Genomic DNA, 8115 nt, shown 5'->3' on the forward strand with positions numbered 1-8115 from the left:
CATGGGCACGGCACAGAAGCCGCTGCTCATGGAGAATCAGGCGAAGCTCCCAGGACAAAGTCAGCGCTCAGGCGGACGCGCAGGCCAAGGGAGCCCCAGTGTCTGGGAACTTTCAAGAAGGTGCTGGACGGGGCTCATCCTCCTTGACAATTCCAGACAACCTACCTGCTCCTGCCAGAGGCCCTCTAGGCAAGTCCGGCAGGCCCAGCACATCCCCTGCCCCAGAGGAGGATCCATCCAGTGGGAGATGGGGCTGCACCCCAAGGAAGGGGTGGGGACCCCAAATGCCCACGGCTGACAGCCCAGTGAGAGCCAGATAAGCAAAGGAGGAAACGGGGTTCAGCATGGGCAGAGGAAAGACCCGCAGGGGTCTCAGCTAGCAGTGGGCTTGTTCTTGAGCAATTGGGGGGCATGGACGGGGGACCGACGGGGGACAGCTAGCAGCGGGGCTTGGCCTGACCGGGTCTGAAGCTTTGAGCCCTGCTCCCTAAGCTGGGTCTTCTCTGGATGAATGGCCAAGTACTGACTCAGGAACACAGTGGGTGGAAGGCATTCACAGAGAGGGACACTGAGGCATAGAGCTGACTGACCTGCCCAAGGTCATACAGTGTGAGCAGTAAGGCCAGTTCCCTCTGCAGCCCCAGCCCTGGAGAAGGTCCTGGCTCACCCTGACCCCTTCTCCCCCAAGTTCCCCAGACCCAAGCATTCCCCTGCTGCACCTGCAGCCTCCCGGGAGTGCTCTCAGCCCACCCCCATCTTGCCGGTCCCAAGGGACAGCCAGCTGAGCAGGGCCTGGTTGCAGGTGTGGAGGGTAGCAGGGACACCTGACCCCAGGCCTCTCTGGTTACAGGTAACCGAAGTCTGGTCCTGGTGTGTCCTTGGGGAACCTGAGCCTCCCAGCTTTGTCCTGGCACAATGGAGTGCTCAGAACGTGGAATCAGAGAGGACTTGTTTGTTCCTGGGGCAGTGAGCCTGGCTGAACCCTCTGGGGGCCAGAGGGAGGCCCTGAGGCCCAGGGAGTGGGGCCAGAGTGCAGATGGGAGGCTGGCCCTCCAGAGCAACAGGTCAAGGATCCCTTCCATGTGGGGGTCCTCTTGGACCAAGGGTTCCCTGGAGGCGGCCAGGCGGCCCCTGTGTGTGGAGGTAAAGCTGCCTGCAGGCAGGGGTCTGTGGAGGGGAGAGGGTGTGAGGCGTCTGGGAAAGCAAGGGAGGTGCCCAAGGTCAAGGGGATAGAGAGGAGGTGCATCATTATCACTGTGAATATTCATCTGAGTATATGAATATTCATGAAACCTCTTCTCCCGCTGGTTTGGGAGAAGCTGGGCTGTGAGGCAGAGCCCATCTCTCGCCCCTCGGGCCAACCTCAGAACCGGGGACAGTGGCCCGGGGCTTTGGACCCAGCCGGGTCCCCTCTCCAAGGGCCGCCAGGGAGCAGGGGCCAGTGTGGGAGGGACGTGTCGCCTCTCCCCGCCATGAACATGGGCTCCAGAGCCCAGCTGGTCACGGACACCCGAAGACGGGTCTGAGTTCTCCGGGTGATCAGCAGGCAGCTGGGGAGAGGCCTGAAACAGGAGCCTCTGGGGGCAGATGCAGAAGGGATCACGTCCGGCCCATGGTGGAGGAAGCCCAGAGAAGGACAGGCAGGCAGGCTCAGAGAGGGTCAATGACCAGCCTAAGCCACACAGCAAAATCAGAGGGAAGCCCAGGGCTCTGGTATGGAGGGAGGTGACCTCTGAGCTGGTTCCTACCCTAGGACAGGCATGTAGCTCGTCCCGGCGCACAGTAGATCCTCAATTGTTGTTTGCTGAACGAATGAATAACCTACAACCCTATCTATGTATGTCTCTACTTAAAGATGGGGAAATGGAGTCTCAGGAATGAAGGGACCCGCCCCTGCTACTGCTGGAAGGGTGTGGTGGGCCAGCAGCTTCTGCTTTATTGGATAATGTCTGCAGGGTGGACGGGGATCTCCGTGCGGTCCTGGACCGTCCTGAGGGCCCACGAGGAGCCCAGCAGGCTCCACAGGGCAGCCCGCCTCCTCTGTGACCTCAGCCCTTCAAGGGAGGAAGGGGAGCTGAGGAAGACGCATGGGTGACACTCACCTGCAGAAGGGAAGGGGGAAGCTCAGGAGCGGGGCCTGGAGAGCAGAGGGGCGGGGGGTCGACGGACGGCCCGCGGCTCTGGGGGTCAGTCCTCCGGTCCAGACGCACACACATGTGCACACACACCCCAGTCCGCGTGCGGGACAAGGCAGGCAGGAAGCTGTACTGATAAGAAATAAAATGAGAAGGCTGACAGTCAGTGGGAAAGAAAAATAATCATAAATGATGGTTTTTATTAAAAAAATATCACTGGGAAAATGTATGCTCATTGCAGGAGCCCAGAAAGAGCCCAAAATGTAATAAGGGGGAAGAGAGAGGAAGGGCAACGGAAAATCAAAATCTCGAAAGTGGCCTGAGAAAATCTGCTTTCTGCCCGGAGTCCACAGGACAGAGGGAGGAGGCGGGGAGGGTGCCACTGTTGTGTGAAGTGATAAACATTATTCTGCAACCAAAATAGCTCCCGCGGCAGCCCAAGGGGCCGGGCCTGGGGTCCATGAGGGAGGGAGGGTGGGCCGCTCGGCCCGGAGGCAGGGGCTGACGCGGACCGCTCTGGCCGGAGGCCGCTGCCCCGCAGGAGTTACCCGTGTCTGGGCCGGAAGGGCCCGTGGGAGCCCGGAATGCGATCCAGAGGAGAGAAGGGAAACTGAGGCCCGGGGGGGAGAAGGCGTGCGCCGGAAGTCACACAGCAAGCTAGTGTCAGCACGGGGCAGGGTTAGCCTCCCCTGGAGAGGCCTGGGGCCCTGCAGCCTCCGTCTTCCTCCCTGCGAGCCCGCGTGGGGAAGCAGCACCCCATCCCTCACGCTGCAGGCTGGGCCTGGTCCCCGGGCTGCCCCTCGGCAGCTGCGGGACACCAGGAACTCCGGCCTGGTAGGGGAAGGGGTGGCGCGTGTGGAGGGCCTGGCCCAGAGCGGGAGAAGAGGGCCCGAGGGGCTTGCGGCCCTTCCAGATCCAGCATCCTCGGATACCGCCCTGTCTCTGGCCGGGAAAGAAACGTCCAGGGTCGAGCTGAGCTTGCAGGGGTGGCAGGAAGGGCCAGGGCGGCCAGGGCTCGGGAGCTCCAGGCCTCTCCTCTCCCTCCATGACCTTGGGAGACGGGCGGCCGACGGCCACCCTGGGTGGCACCTGGCCAGCCAGCAGCAGCAGCAGGCAGGCGGCTGGAGCAACCCGGCACTGAAGCCCCGTGAGCTCCCTGCAGCTCCCTGTTGGCCCACGGGAAACCCCAGGCTGCCCTGCTCAGCAGCCCACCCGGGGCCCCGTGGGGAACAGGCGGAGAGCCGGACAGCAAGGAGACAGACCCAAAAAGCCAAAGCAAGAGGCAGAGAAACAGACAACAGAGAAAATGAGACAGAGACCCCCCCGGGACCCCCAGCTGCCCAGGAACCCCCCCCTTCCTGGGGCTCCTTCCTCTTGCCTTCTTGGGGGCACTTACATGGGACCCCCGCTTCCCAAGATTTTTCACCCCTAGGAAACCCATGCCTTGCCTCCCTAGGACCCCTGTTTTTTGGGATCCCCACCTCCAAACTCCCCAAGACACCCCTCCCAGGACCCTACCCCCCAGGAACCTTCACCTTGTCAGGACTCCTGCCCACCCACCTCCCAAGACCCCCATCTCCCCAGGGCCCCTTCTCTCCCTGGGGCTCCCGCACTCAGTGCCCCGTCCCCACATCTCCCTGCCCCCACCCACGGGTCCCCTCCGTCCACAGCAGGAGGATCTGGGGTCGGGGTCCAGCACAGGCTGTAGCGGGGTGCAGAAGGCCCACACCTGCCTGCTTGCGGGGGGGATCATGACCATCTGGCTTCCCAGGGAGAGATGTGTCCTAGATACCCCACTTCAGCCGTCCTGGGTATATGTGGGCCCCCGACAGAAGCATTCAGGGAAGCACCCCAACTCCCCAGCCAGCCTGTGGGACCTCAAATCCAGGCTCCTTTGAGGACTTGGGGGTCCACGAGGCACTTCATCTCCTTGGGCCCACGAGGCTACTCCCACAGGGTTGCTCATGACAGCACATGGCTCCGTGGTATTCGCAAGCTGCTGGGTGCAAAGAACCGGGAAGGGACCGTGTGTCCTGAGCAGAGGCCACAGTGGGCCTCCTCGGCCTGTCCTAGGAGGTCTGTGGGGAAGGGGAGCAGGAGGAGGGGGCTGAAGGATGCAGGGTGGAGGCTTGGGTTTCTCGAAGGCGGATTTCCACGCTGATGAGTTTTTCCTCTGAAACGGGTCAGAGGCTCTCTTGGTAAGGGCAGAGGGGAGGGGATGGGAGCCAGGCCCAGGGAGACCAGCCTGGCCAGCAAGGGAGGCCGAGGGGTGGGCACCTGGCCCAGAGGGGCTGAGGGACGTCTCTGGCCCAGCCGTCAGGGCTCCCGGCGCGCCTCCTGCACCCAGGACACGGGGAGAGAACCATGATCAAGCCCGCAGCTCCAAGGGCCTCTGATCCCAGGCTCCTGAGCCGTGCTCTGCTCCGTGGAGGAATTTTTCATCAGATGCAAATGATTTCCTTCAGAGCGCAGAGCAAAGCCTCCTTCCACCTGGAGACACCGCTGAGCCTCCCTGGCCCAGGATCCTGAACGGCCCCCAGGCCTCTCGCGGAGTCAGCCCAAGACTGGGGGCCACCCCAGGGCCCGCCCCCACCCGGGCCCCCTCCATCTAAGCTGACGACCTCCGCAGGAGGGGATGGTGGGGATGGAGGACTTCTTCACCCCGAGCAGAGGCAGGGCCACCCTCGGCGGGCTCTGCGTGCCCACTGGCCAGCACCCCTGCCAGACCAGGGTGCCTCTGGACCCAGGACCCCTGCTCTCCCCACACTGGCCCCCCGGCCCTGCTCTGGTGTGACACCAAGCCCTCCCCAGCCCTAGCGTTTCCCGAGGGTCGATTAAGATGTCTGGAGTTGATTAGATTCTGACGCTGATGAAGCCCAGAGGTAATTAGCAAACGAAAAAAAAGTTTTGATTAGTCCTCAGCATAATTCTCTGCAATTATTCAAAGTTCATACCTGCAGGGGGTGGAATGTCTCCAGGAATATTTATTTATATCGGGATTTTTTCCATTAACTTTGTGAATCTACTTAATCACCAGGCCTGAACTTGTTAACTTGGGGACTTGGCAGGGCGGCGCTGGGCCGAGGGATGCTCCCCGGAAGGGAGCCTGGGGTCCCCCCCCCGCCCCCCGGCAGCTTGTGGGGCGTGTTGTTGTCTTACTCCCATGGGGCGCGGCTGAGCGGGGTCGCGGCCACCGGATCCAGGCGCCCGGCACACGTGCAGACCCACCACCTGGCCTGTGTCCGGGCTGCGTGTCCCCTGGATGGTCAAGGAGACCCTGACCTGTGGCCTCGTGGGCCCTGTGCTGGACAAGGGGTGAGGCCGCCGCGTCTGAGGCCCTGCTCGTCCCGGGGGCCCGGGGTCCGCAGGCAGACCTGCCTCTGCTCAGATCTGGAAGGCCCTGCTGTTTGGGAAAGCCCCAGGGCAGGTTTGGGGACACCCTTTGGGGCTCGGGCTCACCAGCTCAGAGCGACATTTGGCGACTCTGAGCTCAGAGTGACCGTGTGGCTACTGGCCCACGTGATGGTTTCGGGCATCAACCACCCTGGGCCTCCTGAGGACAGTCCTGGAAGAGGGGCGGGCAGGCAGGAGTCTGGTAGTGCGAGGGGAAACCCAACACTGAAGGAGAAGGGTTTTTACCGCCAGAAACATGCTTCAGCCTCCGAGGAAGGGGAACGAGGCCATGGGACCACGGGCCGTGCCCCCCTTGCCCGCTCCCAGGCCTAGCCCTTCCGAGTCCACCGCTCACAGCCTCAGCAGCGTCCGTTCGCCTTGGGACCTGCAGCTCCTGGAAAGCTCACCCAGGGTTTCCCGTTTGCCTGCAGAGAGAGTGGGGCAGAGCTTCGGGCAGGGCTGGCCTCCTGGGGGAGCTCTGAGCTGGGTGACCCCCCCGGGGTCTTTCTGCTGCAGAGGCTGGGGTCCCCGCAGGTGCAGACTGTGGTCCTACAAATGGCCGCAAGGCCCCTTTCCCATCCAGCCAGCCCTTCCAGAACCTCAGGACCCCCCTGCTGAGAGGTGGCGGCTGTCCCAGCCCGTGTCTGAGGGAGTCCGAGACCCAGCACAGCCACGTGATGCTCTGACTTCCGAGGCTGGCTCATGAAGGCCGATGTAGTTGCCACCTGGCTCTCTTAGGGATACCTGCCCTGCGACCCCTGACACCTATTCTGGGGAAGCCCGGGCCTCACGGAGAGAGGCTGCCCCATCCGCTGCCTTCAGGCTCATGCCCAGCCCTGCCCACGTTGCAGACTCGTGAGCGGAATGAGTGAGTCTGGGGCGCTTTGTTACACGGCAATGGGCAACATTCCCAATGAGAACATGGGAACAGTGGGGAGCAGGGCAGGCTCGGCTCTCGGCTGCCCGGCCCCCCACTCCATCCCCTCCAGCCCCAGGGCCGGAGCAGCTCTGGGAGGAGGCAAGGCCGGGATTGCCTCCTGACCGGCAGCGGAGAGACTTCGGTCTTCACTGAGAACTGAAGGCTCCAGTTATCAAAGAGGATGCTCAGAGCCTGTCCGCCCACCCTCCCTCCATCTTCTCTGCCCCTGTCAAGGTTGCCCAGAAGAGATGGGCCTCGGTGTCAGATGACTCTCTTTTTGGATTAATTTAGCCCAAACCGCAAGAGCTCTCAGGAGGGTGCCCCTAGTTATGTTGTAATGGTGAGCTTATTAGCTGGGTGATTCAGGGAGGGCTGTATGCTCCCAGTCTGTCCAGTTAATGCTGCCCTAATCCAGCCAAGACAGAAGCTTGGAAACTCCCCTCTCCATCCCCTGCAGGAGGAAGTTCAGGCTGTGGGCTTCTCCAAGACGGAGGAGGACAGCAGAACTCAGCCCCCACACGCTGGGGAGGGGCAGGGAGAGGGCTAGCTGCTGGGTCCAGATTGGACACCAGGCCCACCACCCCAGGGGGCTTCTCAGGCCTGGCCCTGCCTGGCCTTCAGGGCCTTGGCTTCCACCGGGCCGGCCTCCCTGCCTCCAGGCCTCCCCCACACAGGCTGGCCATAGAGCATCATAAGAGGTCAACAGACATAGCCCTGCCTCTGTCTCCCACTCCCAACCAGGCATGGCCCCGAACTGCACAGATGCTCTGGGGGCTGAGTCCTGGGCTGGGAGCTGGTATGCAGAGGAAGAGACACTTGACCAGGCTTCCCAGGTCCTCCATAATGGGCTCCCCTGCATTTTCGAGCCGTCTGCATGCTCTGCTCCTGGCTGACCCAGGACTGACCCCTTTCATTCTGGGCTCTGGCCTGACTCTTTGGGGCTGGGGTTGGACCTCTCCTCCAGGATGCCTTCCTGGGCCCCACCAACCCTGGAGGCCCAGCTCAGGGCCTAACAGGGACCACAGTGACTCACAAAGCCCCCACCTCAGCCCCTTCACAGGTAAAATGGGAACATCTCAGGGGTTGATGAGCTAATGTGTGCAGAACTCTGCTTTGGATGGTAGCTCTTTGGAAACCGCAGAGTGCTTTGAGATCACAAAAGCACATCACTAACTGTGGCAGCCGACCTCTAAGACAGCCTCCGACGAGCCTCCCCGCTGGTGTTTATGGCCTAGTACAGCCTCCCCGGACTCTGAGTGGGTTGGCCTGGCTGTGACCTTCCAGCTAGGCCACAAAAAACGGGCCTTGCTCCTTGCTCCTATGGGCCCCTCGTCCGAGGAAAGCCAGCATGGCAGCAGCTGTGGCCCCAACCAACAGCGGTGAGTATGGACACATGGGCCGCCTTGGAGGAGGTGAGGTGGGAGGGGGATGTCCTCTGCCCCAGGCGAGCCTTCAGATGATGCAGCCCCCGAGGGGACCCCGAGCCAGAACCACACAGCTAAGCCACACCCAAATCCCTTGCCCCAGAAACTGTGTGAGGTAACACGTTTTACTTCACTGAACTGTGGGCTGATTTGTTACACAGCAGGAAAGAACCAGTGCACAAACCACATGCTTTGTAAACCCAGCATAATAATCATCATAGTGGTAAAGTCTCCTCGTAGATGC

This window comes from Mirounga angustirostris, unplaced genomic scaffold (assembly GCF_029215605.1).
Source record: "Mirounga angustirostris isolate CCGP_5_RB_7025 unplaced genomic scaffold, mMirAng1.0.hap1 SCAF_5, whole genome shotgun sequence".
Classification (NCBI taxonomy): Eukaryota; Metazoa; Chordata; class Mammalia; order Carnivora; family Phocidae; genus Mirounga; species Mirounga angustirostris.